Source organism: Pygoscelis adeliae, unplaced genomic scaffold (assembly GCF_000699105.1).
Source record: "Pygoscelis adeliae isolate BGI_AS28 unplaced genomic scaffold, ASM69910v1 Scaffold37, whole genome shotgun sequence".
NCBI lineage: Eukaryota > Metazoa > Chordata > Aves > Sphenisciformes > Spheniscidae > Pygoscelis > Pygoscelis adeliae.
In genome coordinates, this window is record NW_008825308.1 from 5,457,547 (window position 1) to 5,471,685 (window position 14,139).

Genomic DNA, 14,139 nt, shown 5'->3' on the forward strand with positions numbered 1-14,139 from the left:
AACCAAGAGGGATATAAAAGACATGTTGGAATAAGCAGATTTTTTCCCCTTTGAACATTGGAAGCAGTTGCATTAAAGTGGTAACTGTTCCATTTACATATTCTTAAAATTCCTTTACCAAAATTGCGTGTCAACATGCACTTTTAAGTTTTAATTCTAACAAAGGTGAATGCATCTTTGTAAGTAAGATACATCCTACACTTTATGCATATGAAACCTTGATATTCAAAGATGTAATTAAATTCTAAAGGGATTTTAGCTTCCTGCATAAATCCAGATTAAATGATATGTTGGCTAAATCTACTCAGCAGGTATATTTCTCTCTAACCTGCAGCAGGAAACCCACAGTTTCTCAGTCATCAAAGAATGCCATAATCTTCATTTGGTTTTCAAAAGACACCTATCAACTAACTTATTCTGAATGTAGAGATGATGATTATGCATAAGCACAAAAAAATTGTGCATCCAGGAAATATTTGGGCCAAATGAAGAGTGTATAGTGTTATTTGAGATTTAGGATAGAAAGTGCCTAAATTCCAATGTAGATAGACCAGTTTCTCTCCTGTGATATTTACTTCAAGAAACAACAGGAAAACCACAAGCTAAAAGGTGACTCACAATACTGTGAAATGCAAACGTTTCACCTTTAGTTCTCAATTGACTCTGACTCTGCTCCCGAGAATGAATGGCTATGTCATCTAGGGCCAGATTATTGAGTAATGAAGTAATTTACACCATGGGGTTTGATGCGCCTCAGCTCTGTTCCTTTTGCTCACTTCCAAGTCACTCCTTCCCTTAGGAAATTAACTACTTTTATCACCTCTCTCTGTCTTCTTTTCCCTGTAACATCCCCTACATGACACTGGTACTAATGACCTTTTACATCACAGACGGTCTACTTGACACGTACCTAAAAAAATCCAGAAGAATTGTTCACAACTTGTGTTGAGCTTTCTCCATTTTTTCTAAGTGTATCACTTTGGCTAATATAAAAATATTACCTTTAGCCTACAAACAATGCACTACCTCACTCATCACATTATGCTGGGTGCTGAGAGTCACATTTTGAGATGCCTAGCTCTTCACGCTTACAATATAAAGATTTTAAATTCTTCATCCAGGTCTCAGACTCCTACCTACCAAGATGAAACAGAGGTTGATACAATGCTCAGTAACACTTTCAAACCTGGAAGGGTTTGAGAATTGCATTCTCACTTTATGGGTTAAAGGTTAAAAGGCAGAATCTTATCTTACATAAAATGCATATATTGTTTAGCTAGTAGACCAAAAATAGGAATGAATGGATTTTCATATATGCAGAAATACGGAAAAGAAATGTTGCTGGGATTAACAGATGGATTATGTGAAAATAACAACCAGAGTCTGAGAAAGCTTACAAAACAATATGAAAACTTTTGTGATTGAGTACTATAAGATTATCTATTAAGTGCTGTATTTAAAAAAATGTATAGACCATCCATGAATGGCAATGAATTAAAGATAGTAAACTCTGCTTATGAAAATAAAAAATTGAATATCAGAGAAGAATATATAAAAAAACCCAAAATCTCACCTCATCCTTATTGAAAATGTTTGCATGTTTGCATAACATCTAGTTTCCAGTATTATATTTTTATTCTCTCTATTATGGGGAGTAACTTCCAATTTTGTATCAGAAGGGGAAAACAGATATAATAAATACTGAAGATCAAAGTACAGCATCAGAAAAACATGCCGAAATCAAATCAACAGAAACGCACATAAATACTTGAAGGCAGAATATTTATCTGATGAATTACCTCTCACAGACAAAAAAACCTCATGGGGTAATTAAGCATCAACTAAACACCCTACTTTTCTCAAGACTGATGGCAGATGATGCTTGCGAATAATCTGCCAAAGGCCACACTGCTCATCAAGGGGCGAGTACTGCTGGCTCCTTCTGGGGGCCCTGTGTCCTGTGACACAAATGGCTGTTGTTGCCTCCACCCCAGGTCTGTCAGGCCGTTGCCCCTGGCTGGTTGGTGGTGCTCCCCGAGCCAGCGGCAGCGCCCGCCAGGCAGTGACAGTCACATGAGTGTGGGGAGGGGGAACTGGCTTCAGCTGGCTCCAACTAGCCAAGGCCGCCCCAACCCCCTGAGAGAGACCTGCCCTGCCCCTGCTGGGGCCCAGATGCAGGTGGAGTTACAGAGCAAAAGATATATAAAAGTTTTAAATACACCTATAAGGAAAACTATTACCTATTTATAGAATTTAGAGGTTCACTCACTTCTTCACTTAACTACTTATACAGAGATACCGCAGGCGTTTATCACTTGCTATGTTTGGTGATCAGAATTATGAGATAAAATACAAAACTGCATTATAAAATAATTATGCATCTCTGAACAACATTTACCTGTAAATAAATATGGGATTTGTTTTCACAAACCATGTTTCTTAGTTGCCCCGTACAGCCCATGAGAAATGGGCTACGCTGAAGTCTTTTGCTTACCCTCTGGAATCTGATGTCGGTGTTTTCAGAAAGAAGTCCTCCACTTCCCAAAGGCATAACACTCTTACACTAACTTCAAAAGCTTTCATAAAAAAAATAAAATGAATGTCCTGACATTTGTTTTTATATAGGTTCAGTTTTGTGTGAGGTTCTTGTGGCTTTCTGTGCTCCCCAGGTCTACTAATAATTAGGGTCCCTTGTTTTGTAAATGAAGAAGAAAAAAAGGAGGGCAAGAGAGTGCCTGACTGCAAGGATCCAGAAACTGATGCCATGACTTGAGAAATGAATTCTCCTTTCCACACCTCTTCAGGATGAACTACTCACAAACAATCTGAGCCAAAAAACCACAGAGGTTTTGACACCAGATCAAATATCTGGTACTTGCTTCAGAAGCTTAGCTGAACAATGCTATTTTTATGTGGTGCTATATACTGACATGCAAGAACTTTTTTTTTTTTTTTTCAAATTCAGCCATCATATTTATGGATAAGAATTTCTGTTTGGTTTCTTTTTTTGTCTTTTCTTGGATTAGGCACCTGATTTTAGCAATCTTTAAATGACGTATGTCCTAACTAAACTATTGTAATGAATGGAACTCCCTGTGACTGATATCTTTTAGTTTCAGTCGTGTTTGATAAACCTACAACCAGTGTGATGAAGCAAGAGCTGTGGAAATGATTAGAGGATCATCTTTGCGTTCATGTGTTGAGAAAGGGCTGAAGATTCACTGCTGTCCATCCCAAAAACTTTCTTTTTATTTAGGGTGGAATACTTAGGACTAAATTCTTGACGGTACTAAGGGCAATGCCATTGTTTAGTAGTACAGTGCCTAATGGGCAGACTGTTGACTCAGGCCTTAGTTAAGGAATTCAGTTCTCCATGTAACATAAGGGAAGTATAATAAAAAAATAAATGAATAAATAAATAAAACATCAGTTGGCTGCTGAAGCTAATTAAGGGTGCAGTACAGAGGAAAGAGAAAGTCATAGCCATAACAAATATTGACTGCATCTAGAAATTTCGTTTTCACAGATATTCACACTGCATAATTTTTGATACCTCATTTGGTCATTCCTGTTAGGAATAGAAATTATTGCACTCCTAAGTTTTGGTCATGCAGGCAAATACAAATTTCCCTGAAGATTTAGGTTAACTCTAGGAAGTTCTCCATTCAAACATAGCACACACAGAATCTTATATACATATAGGTTCTTGATGTGAAATACTGATGGAATGTATGGAATGAGCAAGTGCGAAGTTTGTTTGTGAATCTCCAAAGCTAAGAGTTGGGGGAAGAAGGGTGGCCCAGGCTGTAGTCTAGACATTAAAGTGAATTTATGTATCTAAATCCCAGTTTCAGAAGACCATTGTGATTCCCTGTGTTCTAGGAGAGGGCCCTCAGATTGCCCAAATTTCTAGAGAATATGTGGATTCTCCAGCTATCCAACTGAACTTGTTCCTGCTTAAATAAGTGAGAAAACATTCTTTTGAAGAGATGTCATTATTCAAGACAGTAGGATATAAAATAAGTCTCTTCATCTACCAGTTGTACAGTGGACTATTAGCATTTTATTCTAATGTAATTTATAAAAGTATTACTACTTCAGTATTTTATTCCAAGCATAAAAACTCCAACAAGAGAGCTACCAGAAGACAGTTGAAATAATTTCATGGACTTCTACCTAGAATTCTCACATGGGAAGTAAGAGATCTGAAAAGAAGGCTTAAGCAGTAGACTATTATAAAGCAGATCACCTACTGTGCTACATTTTGCAATAACTATTTTGTATACTGGAGAGTAAGAAAAAAAAAAAGAGTGCTGCTTCCTTTTCCAATGAAAAAGCTGATCACCTGTCAAGCTTCAGAATTAGAGAATGACTGTAGAACAAACTTTAGTCTTCTGTGTATTCACCAGTGATATATCAGGATACATAAATGCTCTCATTACCATTGCAGTGGTAGCATACATGTAATGAGTGATTGGTATTTAGAGTGGTACTCTCTGTTTTTCTGAGCATGCCGGCAAGAAATTATCGACGCTTCAGGGATATGACCTCCTAATTTAATAATTCTAGTTCAGCACTTCCAAAGCTGAATCTTGTCCAAGAGTTCCAAGGTGTTCATGAGTAGATCAGTTTCAGTTCTCAGATGACTTCACACACAAGGTTATGAAGGAATGTAACAGGTAAGGAATGTAATAGGTAAGTGATAGATTTAAGCACATCAATAATGTTTAAATTGGGGATTCTGATATCAAGAGAAGCAAAGAGGAGGAACATATAATTTGGAAAAGTATAATGAGATTTAGATCAGAACCTTTATTGCAGTATATTATCTTGAAGTAAGAAGTATAACTTTTTTTCCATCCTTTTCTATTTTTTTACTATAAGTTTAGAAAATGTCCATTGCATTCCACAGCATTTCCATGTAGATCATAGTTGCTACAGCTTCTTCAATCACATGCAATAAACAGTTATTGTTAACAATTAATTCTCATCAGATCCCCTAGATTGTCACTGAGTGAGTGATTCTTTTTCTCTTCATTTGCTTATTCCCAAATTCTTCATATGTAAATTATTCTTCTCCATTTATATTCAGATGCAATTGTATGTATGGCACATGAAATTCCAGATTCATGAAACATGTCAAAACTACCATTTATCTGGATTATTTATTAATGATACAGCATATAGCACAATAAGAAAAAATTAGTTGGTTTGATATTCAGATTTTACAAGATTCCACTTTGGATAACTCTAATAATTTTCTTTGCCATTTCTGGTCATCTGACATAAATAATATTAAAACATTTTTCTTATTTTTTTTCTTTTTCTTTTTTTTTTTTCTTTTTATTTTAGCTTTATGTTAGCAAAGACTCTACTATCTGTCTATCATACTAAATTATGAAAGGCATCTCAGAAAACTCTGCAAGATTTCAGGTAGTTATTCATGCCACTGAAATGACAGTACCTTTATATAACGGCTGGTGACATTTTGTAAAAATGTAACGTTGATTTATATTTTCACTAAAAGAACAGATGACATTTCACACTGGATAAATTTGTGACCCTCCAGTATCTGAATTCTTTACTTAAGATATATTTACTGCAACAAGGTACGTATACTACTCAAAACAACATCACTTATCTTAATTAAGTTATGAATGCAAAACAAATTTTCCATTCAACAAATTGTTTTGCATAGGTCTATATCATAATAGGTTAAGGAACAGACATCAGAAGAATGCTGATATGCCATATTTGAAAGAAATGTTCTTGCACAACTTTATAATGTTTTATGCCATCTATTAAGCTACAGTTTAGTGTTGTGCACGTTAACATACATGACAGATGTTTCATGAAAATAGTAGCTAGTTACTGAGAAAGCATGCAGAAGCCTCCTGATGATCAGAATTTTCATGAGTCTAGTGCTAGAAGGTGCACAAGAGAAAAGATACATCATGTGAAGAAAGAACTGTATGCAATACTTGCAACAAGAGAAAAAATGTGTCGATATTGTATACATTCACAGAGCATTTACCATCCCTTAGTATATTATTAGTATTATTCATGGCAGAACGCTCTTTCAGGATCTGGATTAGTGATGGATATTTATATATTTTTTAACCAAAAATAGAAAGTTTGAGCCTTGCATTCAGTAGTTGCAAGAATAAGTCTCCTGAAAGTTTGAAGTAATTTATTTTTTTCCCCCTCATACATTAAAAAAGCCCCAAACCTGCAATCTGTATATAACAGTAAAATTTACTTCAGCCATTGCTCTGAAATCATTTGAAATAATTAAATCTCTTTCTTAGATCTCATACTTTCATTTCTTAATTGATTCACATAAGGTGGCTGCAAATCTTACTGAATTAAGATACCCAATATGCCTGTGGATAGACAGTACCTTTTCACTTCATATTTTGGCAGTGGAACACTAAGTACTTTATAAACCTAGCCATTCTCCAGACAACATCAAAGGATGATATTTCCTGGAGGGTAATAGATAAGAAGGCTGAAGTCTCATGCTTCTTGGAGAATTAGGCCATATATAATACATTCTTTGAGAATAACCTGATAAACACAAACACAGAGTACTGGTAAAAGGATTGAAGTGGTTTTGAAGAAAACAGTTGCTAGTATGTCCTCCATATATTAATAATTACCATTACTATGAAAAGGGAGAATTCATTTATTTGGATGCCATCAGCTGTTGTTTGAGGAAAACTATAGTATAAAAGTTGAAGATGTAAAAAGTCATTTTTGTAAAAGAAAAAAAACAATGAAATATCTTCTGTCAAAAGCCTCTGGTTAATTGGTATATTTAAAGCACACCTCACTAGTCCATATTATATAGCTAATAAATAGACTAATCTATACAATGAAAAAATATACTTTACAAATAAATACAAGACATATGGTATCACTACAATGATAGTAGTAGAAATCTTTTTTGATATATGTAACATTAGTAGGATTAGAGGGAGCAAATGCATATATTCCTAAGGTGACCATAAATTCTGTCTTACGTGTTTACATGTCATGAGATAGATTCTTTTAATTTATTTTTTTTAGGTGGAGATTTTGCTTCTTATTTAATTTACATTTTGAAAGCTGCATTTTTTCAAAGGTTACTTCTGTACTCAAACCTATACAACAGTTGTAATTACATATTTGCATTTGTAACTTCCTTAGTTAACAAAAAAAAAAAAAATCAGTTGAGTAAAGTCCATGACCAGGATATACAGAAGGATCAAATCTCAGCCAGTGCTAAATAGCTGAAACGAAAAACAACGAATCATCTGAAGGCAGATTTCAGAGATCTGGGGACTCTCAAGTGCATAATAACAGGAGTAAAATTTAGGACAGGACAGACAGAAGGTTTATTAACTATGATCATATTGAAAGAAAATTTGGGGAGCATTTTCCCCTCTGCACCCCAATTCTCTCCCAAGTTGTTGCAGAGACTGAACCTGTATACTATTTAAGAAAAGGGAAGGGAAGGGAAGGGAAGGGAAGGGAAGGGAAGGGAAGGGAAGAAAAGAGACAAGAGACAAGAGACGAGAAGAGACGAGAAGAGACGAGACGAGACGAGATGAGATGAGAAGAAAAGAGAAGAGATGAGATGAGAAAGAAAAGAAAAAAGAAAAAAGGGAAGGGAAGGGAAGGGAAGGGAAGGGAAGGGAAGGGAAGGAAAGGGAAAAGAAAAGAAGAAAAGGCAAAAGGGAAGGGAAGGGAAGGAAAGAGAAAAAAGAAAAGAAAAGAAAAGAAAAGAAAAAGGAAAGAAAAGAAAAAGAAAAAGAAAGAAAAGGTGAGGAAAAACAATCATTTCAATGTTAACAAAGCCTATAGCAGTGGCACACCCGGTATTATCTTAGCTCAGAAGTGGGGAGTTGGAAACAATCAGAGACTGTTAACTTTCAGATGAAAGTAATGTTCTTTTAGTTAGGATAAACTGGAACAGGTTGTCCAGAGAAGTTGTGGATGCCCCATCATTGGAGGTGTTCAAGGTCAGGTTGGACGGGGCTTTGGGCAACCTGATCAGGTGAAAGATGTCCCTGTCCATGATGCAGGATTGGACTAGATGATCTTTAAAGATTCTTTCAAACCCAAACCATTCTACGATTCTATGAATCCATATTTTTATATTTTATGTTTTACATAACTTGATAACTCATACCATTGTCATTTTATTCCACAGAAGTGTGGAGTTTTTTAGGTTTTGTCATGTGAAACTTGACATGTCCTGTGAAACATTAGCAACTTCACTTGTTAATGAAGTTTCACAGTAAGATTTTTAGATTACTCCTTTGACTTGAAAGAACATGGTGGACTCACCATTATTAAGTTTCAGACAGAAGCAGGATTCTCATGCTACAAAGACTGTAAGCAAGATGATGAACTTGGGATCAGTCAGAGAATGAGGAATCATAACAGCCTTCAGGCAAAGGATTAATAGATAAGTGAATAGACATGAATGTATGATTTATTTTGGTATCTTGAACATAGACTGTGCTTTTACACAAAATGTTTTTATATTGTTATTACGTCTTGTAAAAATTGTTGTAGAAATAAGGTAGTTATTTTTAAAAGAACCCACCTCGCTAACAACATGAATTAAAATACAAAAATTAAAAAATCTTCATAACATTGCTATTACAGACTCTTTCTACTTTAAATTCTGATAGATTACATCTTAATGGAGTATATTAACTCTGTGTAATGAAATATCTCTTAAATATATTTTTTTTCAGTTGAAATCAGGCAAGTTTGAGGGAAGTATATTTAGTCACAATCTATCTAAAAACAAGTCATGGTAAATCCTGGAAACAGTACATTTTTTAGCCATTAAAAACACTGAAATATGTAATCTGGCAATATTTTTTAATACAAGTGCTAATACACTAATAATACTAATATTTCAAATTCAGAAAAACATGTGTCTTCACAGTTACAATGACATCTTGTGGTGAACACAAAAACTGTCAGTCCTATAAATTTCTACATGAAATGAAGAATTTTATTTTTGCAATTAATTATTGTAGTACTGTTTATTCAAAAATTTTAATGACTAGTAATATATGTATGTATATGTAAAGTATTATGAGAGTACTTAAACCAAATGTGGTTTGATACTTTAAATAATTACAGTTTTAAAAGAATTTTTGCATGGTATTAGAAAGAAGTATTTGCAGTAAAGGCGGATGTATTTTATACTTTAATTTATAGCTGGAAGAAGTTTGATACAATCAGTTATTTTTAAGAGCTAAAACTCTTAGTTTTTTTTTTCCCAGTAGAACTAAATAATCCCTCTTTTTAGGAAAACACACACATACACACACGAAGCACTTAGAACCTGTCCTTTCTTCAGTTTGTCCTAATAAGAATTGTTGCACCATTTATTTTGTGAAGATAAGTAGTAAAGATTAATGCATCTCCTATTTTATCTTAAGTCAACATTCAGATTTGGGTACTTAATTGAAATGCATTTTTAGAAGTAATCCAAAGGATAATATGTTACCGTGCCTATTTTTACTTAATACTAAACTGCTGTGGTATTTCTTTGTTGTTTTTTGTTGGTTTTTTTTCTTTTTTGTTTTGTTTGTTTTCATAAAAATAAAGGAAGGTTTCAGTCATTTTGGGGGGGAAAACAATATGCTTTGTATTCCAAATTTATGATTTTTATCTAAACAGGTTTTGTGTATTTAGTATAAATCAACTAACTGTTTCTCTATTTACACTATTAAAGGCTTTGGGGAATTGTTCTTTTATATTTCAAGCAGTCAAAAATATTTCTGCAAGAAGGTTTGTCTCTGTTTTGATCCAACATGCTGTACTGGGTTTGCCCCTCCTTTCTTTATTTTTGCCATTTATTACTTATGCTGGCATGATTCATTGACACCAAGCATCTTAGCATGGTGAATTCTTACATTTATTTGGAAGTCAGTTGTCTAGAAGACAGAATTTCTGCTTTGTATTCCTGGTTGTGCTGCTGCCTGTTCTGTCTCTGGCACTTGGCAGATCATGTGCCCTCTCCTTGAATGATTTTGTTAAGTTGTATTTTGGGATACTGGCTAATTTAGCACCTTTTCTATGAGTACTTCTAGGTGAATAATTTGACTAATCAGCACAGTCTGTCTGTTAATAGAAGCCTCACATGCAACCTAGTACACTGATTACCATGAGTTTTCCTAAATGTCACATAAATACAAAACTCTTTAGGAAATAAAAAGAACAACAATAATACTTAAGTAATTTAGGAAACTAAGGGAATATCAATAGTAAAATCACAGCAGCAACATGACGTTTAAAGTGAACTAATTTTAAAAACATAGTCAATAATGTTATTCTGAATTTAGAGGTTCTCTTCCTGTATGGGGAACTTGCTAGTATATCTGAATGCACTTCAGATGTCTCCTGTTAACTCTGAGCAGTGTGGACACTTTTTATTTCAAAAGTGGCATTTCAGTCACTTTGTTTTGCTCTTATTATATTCATAAACTGCCTTGGCAGCCAAGAGAAGTTAATTTTCCTTACTGGATAGAAAGCAGCTGGTACACAAGGGTATTATTGTTGCTATTTTCCTCTTGAGAAATCACTGAAGTCAATTCCTAAAGTGTTTGCACATGCACGGAAGAAAATTTGGAATAGCTGTAACATTAGCTCTGAGCTACTGCCAGGGATATGTAGATGAAATAAATTTAAAAAAAAAAAAAAAAGGAAGTATCTAAAGGATTATTTCATCTTCACTTTTCAGGCCAATAATTTACACAGTCTCATTACATTGAAATTTTAGCTTTCTTAGATAGGTACTTTTCTTAAAATGTGCAACACTGGAATACTTATAATTGCTTTCTGATTTTTAAAATGAGCAAGATTTTTTCTCAGTTGGTAACTGTTCTCTATTAGAGGAGATTACAACCTTGAACATGCTAACCCGTCCTTAGGAAGCAGGGATGAAGAACAAGTGTTAACTGCAGTATTTCACTTTGAGTACTACTGAATCAAACAGTCTCATTGGCCTCTATGGCGTAGACTAATCATTATCATCTCAGCAATGTCTGGTACAGAGGGAGTAAGACAATTACCCAGAGTAGAAGAGAAGAGGGTATCACAATATCTGAAGTGCTCTGGAGAAAGAAAACAAAATTAAAAACAATAAAACAAACCAAAACCAAACAGGGAAGCTTTAAAGAGGGCTGAATTGTGATACCTAACAGGAAGATATCCAAAAGTAGCCTTATTTCTAAAAATATTAATGCTAAAGCCTTTGATAATTTTGATATTTTAAAGTGAACTTGAACAGTAGACGCTTACTCTAACACTGCATTATAGAAAAGTGAGATATACACTTCAGGTAAAAGTTTAAATATATTAGCTGTTGAGAGAGTGTACAGAAAAATGAGATAAGTTTGTAACTTATCTAAGACTTTACAGCCAGCATTGCACTAAGGAAGCTATGTACTATGTCCCTCATCAGAGGTGAAACAAAATCTTTACAGAAAATTTCAAAATCTAGTATTAATCCTGACTAGGTAATTAGAAACTGCAAAGCAGTGGGAATCACATTTAATCTTATGAAGACTTAAGAACATGCTGATAGTAAAGATGTGAGGGAGAACCCCAGTTAATACAAAAAAAGATGCCTGAGTCATAAAGACATGCAGAGCTTAATGTTGAATTCTCCTGAGCTACCCATTTCAAGTTAAAACTGTCTAGAAAGTTTTTCAGCTACTCTGGTCTACATATATCGTCTGTTTCAATTCTGACTGTTAGCCTGCTACCTATCCTAACAACCAAACCACTTTTTCAAATATTGTTTTCAAATTTACTTTCCTAAAGAGGTCATTGCTGACCTATGCTACCAGGGATAAATATTAAACACCTGTGATTATTTGGATATAATCTAAATTTTGGCAGGCATTTTCAAGTATATAAAATACAAAAATAACAAAATCTACTGTAAGTCATGGAATTTGTCTACCTTAAGACCATCAGGAAACACTTCTACTGTAAGGGTGACAGAACACAGGAAGAGGTTTCCCAGAGAGGTTGCAGAGTCTCCATCCTTGGATGATATTCAAAAGCCGTCTGGACATGGTCCTGGGCAACCTGCTCTAGATGACCCTGCTTGAGCAGGTGGTTGGATAAGATGGCCTCCGGAAGTCCCTTCCAAATGCAACAATTCTGTGATTCCATGATTAAGAAATAAAAAGGTTGATCTGGGAGTTTTGTTTGTTGTCTTAAAATCTCAAGAACATTTTGTTCAAATATTCTGTAAAATACAGTGGTAACTGTCTTGCACATAAAAATGCTCCTTTAAATTTGTTCTGACAATCTGTACCTGGGATTCTCCCTGTCATCCAAACGATAAGGTTGCTCTTAACTCTTCTAAGCAGCACGATTTCACTGTAGCAAAGCCATCACTGTGCTATAATTAAAAGGAAATGAATGACACAAATACATGTCCATATTGTTAAATGCTATATACTATGTTTTTAAGGAATTAATTTATTCCTATCTCTTACTTTTGACTTGATGTCCAAGAGACCTATTTCAGGATTGTGGTGGTTGTTGTTGTTGTTGTTGTTGTTGTTGTTGTTTTGGAGCTTTTTCTATCAAACAGTTCAAAGGCAAGTAAATGCAATCAATAATGAAACTAATGTCTAATACACTGATTAAAATACTCCAACATTTTTACTGGTGTGAGCTTGGGACTGCTTAAAAGCAATAAAGATAGGGAAAAAAATTATTGTATTTCAGATAAGAACGTAAAAGAGTTCATAGAAGATTTTATGCTTCACCTTTCCTACGTCTACTATATGGATTATCTCATTTTGCAAAGATTTTAATTTTTCCTACATTGTTTAACACATTAGGGTAATTAAATGCATTCTTACAACATACATATGAAGACTCTTTGCTCCTTTTTTATAAGCAGTGGACATAGAAAATTTGGCATTATTTATGGAAATTGACATAGATAGAAACAAAAATGATTATTACAACAGAATTTTTTTCAGAAACTTTCAGCCCAGTATTTCAGCTACAGACTTTCCTCTTCTTGCCTACAATATATGTCACAATGCTATGACTTCAGAGAGAGAGATATCTTCAGAACTTCTGGTGGGTCACACAGCCTCTGTTAACAAGAAAGCTTAAGGCTCTGGCTGCAACTAAAAAAGTTAACTGCTATCCTTCCAAGGACAGAAATACCTACTGAACTATTTCCTGAACTGCTCTATTCCATGTTGTCTTCAGAATCAGTACAAGTTATCTGCATGTACTAAACTGCTTTTTATGTTCCCCAGCATAAGACACGAAGTTACAGCCAGCCAGACTCAGAAGCAGTCTACCTTCTTTCCTACCCATTCCTGGATTTGGGCATTGGTCAGATCTATTCAAGAATGAATTATTCTTCATCATCATTTGGTCATCCCTTGAAAACAGCCTGATAAGGATTACTATATTTGTATTGCATTGGAAGTAGCCAAGAAACAACAGGTTATTTAGAATCATAGAATAGTTTGGGTTGGAAGGGACCTCTAAAGGTCATCTAGTCCAACCCCCCTGCCGTGGGCAGAGACAGCTTCAACTAGAGCAGGTTGCTCAGAGCCCCGTCCAACCTGACCTTGAAGGTTTCCTGGGGTAGGGCATCTACCACCTCTCCGGGAAACCTGTGCCAGTGTTTCACCACCCTCAGCATAAAAAAATTCTTCCTTATCTCTACTCTAAATCTACGCCCCTTTAGCTTAAAGACATTCCCCCTTGTCCTGTTGCAACAGGCCCTGCTAAAAAGGTTGCCGCCATCTTTCTTATAAGCCCCCTTTAAGTACTGATAGGCTGCAATAAGGTGTCCCCAAAGCCTTCTCTTCTCTAGGCTGAACAACCCCAACTCTCTCAGCCTTTCTTCAGAGGAGAGGAGAGGTGTTCCATCCCCCTGACCATTTTTGTGGCCCTCCTCTGGACCCGCTCCAATAGGTCCGTGTCTTTCTTATGCTGAGGGCTCCAGAGCTGGACGCAGAACTCCAGGTGGGGTCTCACCAGAGCAGAGGAGAGGGACAGAATCCCCTCCCTCGACCTGCTGGCCACACTTCTTTGGATGCAGCCCAGGATATGATTGGCCTTCTGGGCTGCGAGTGCACA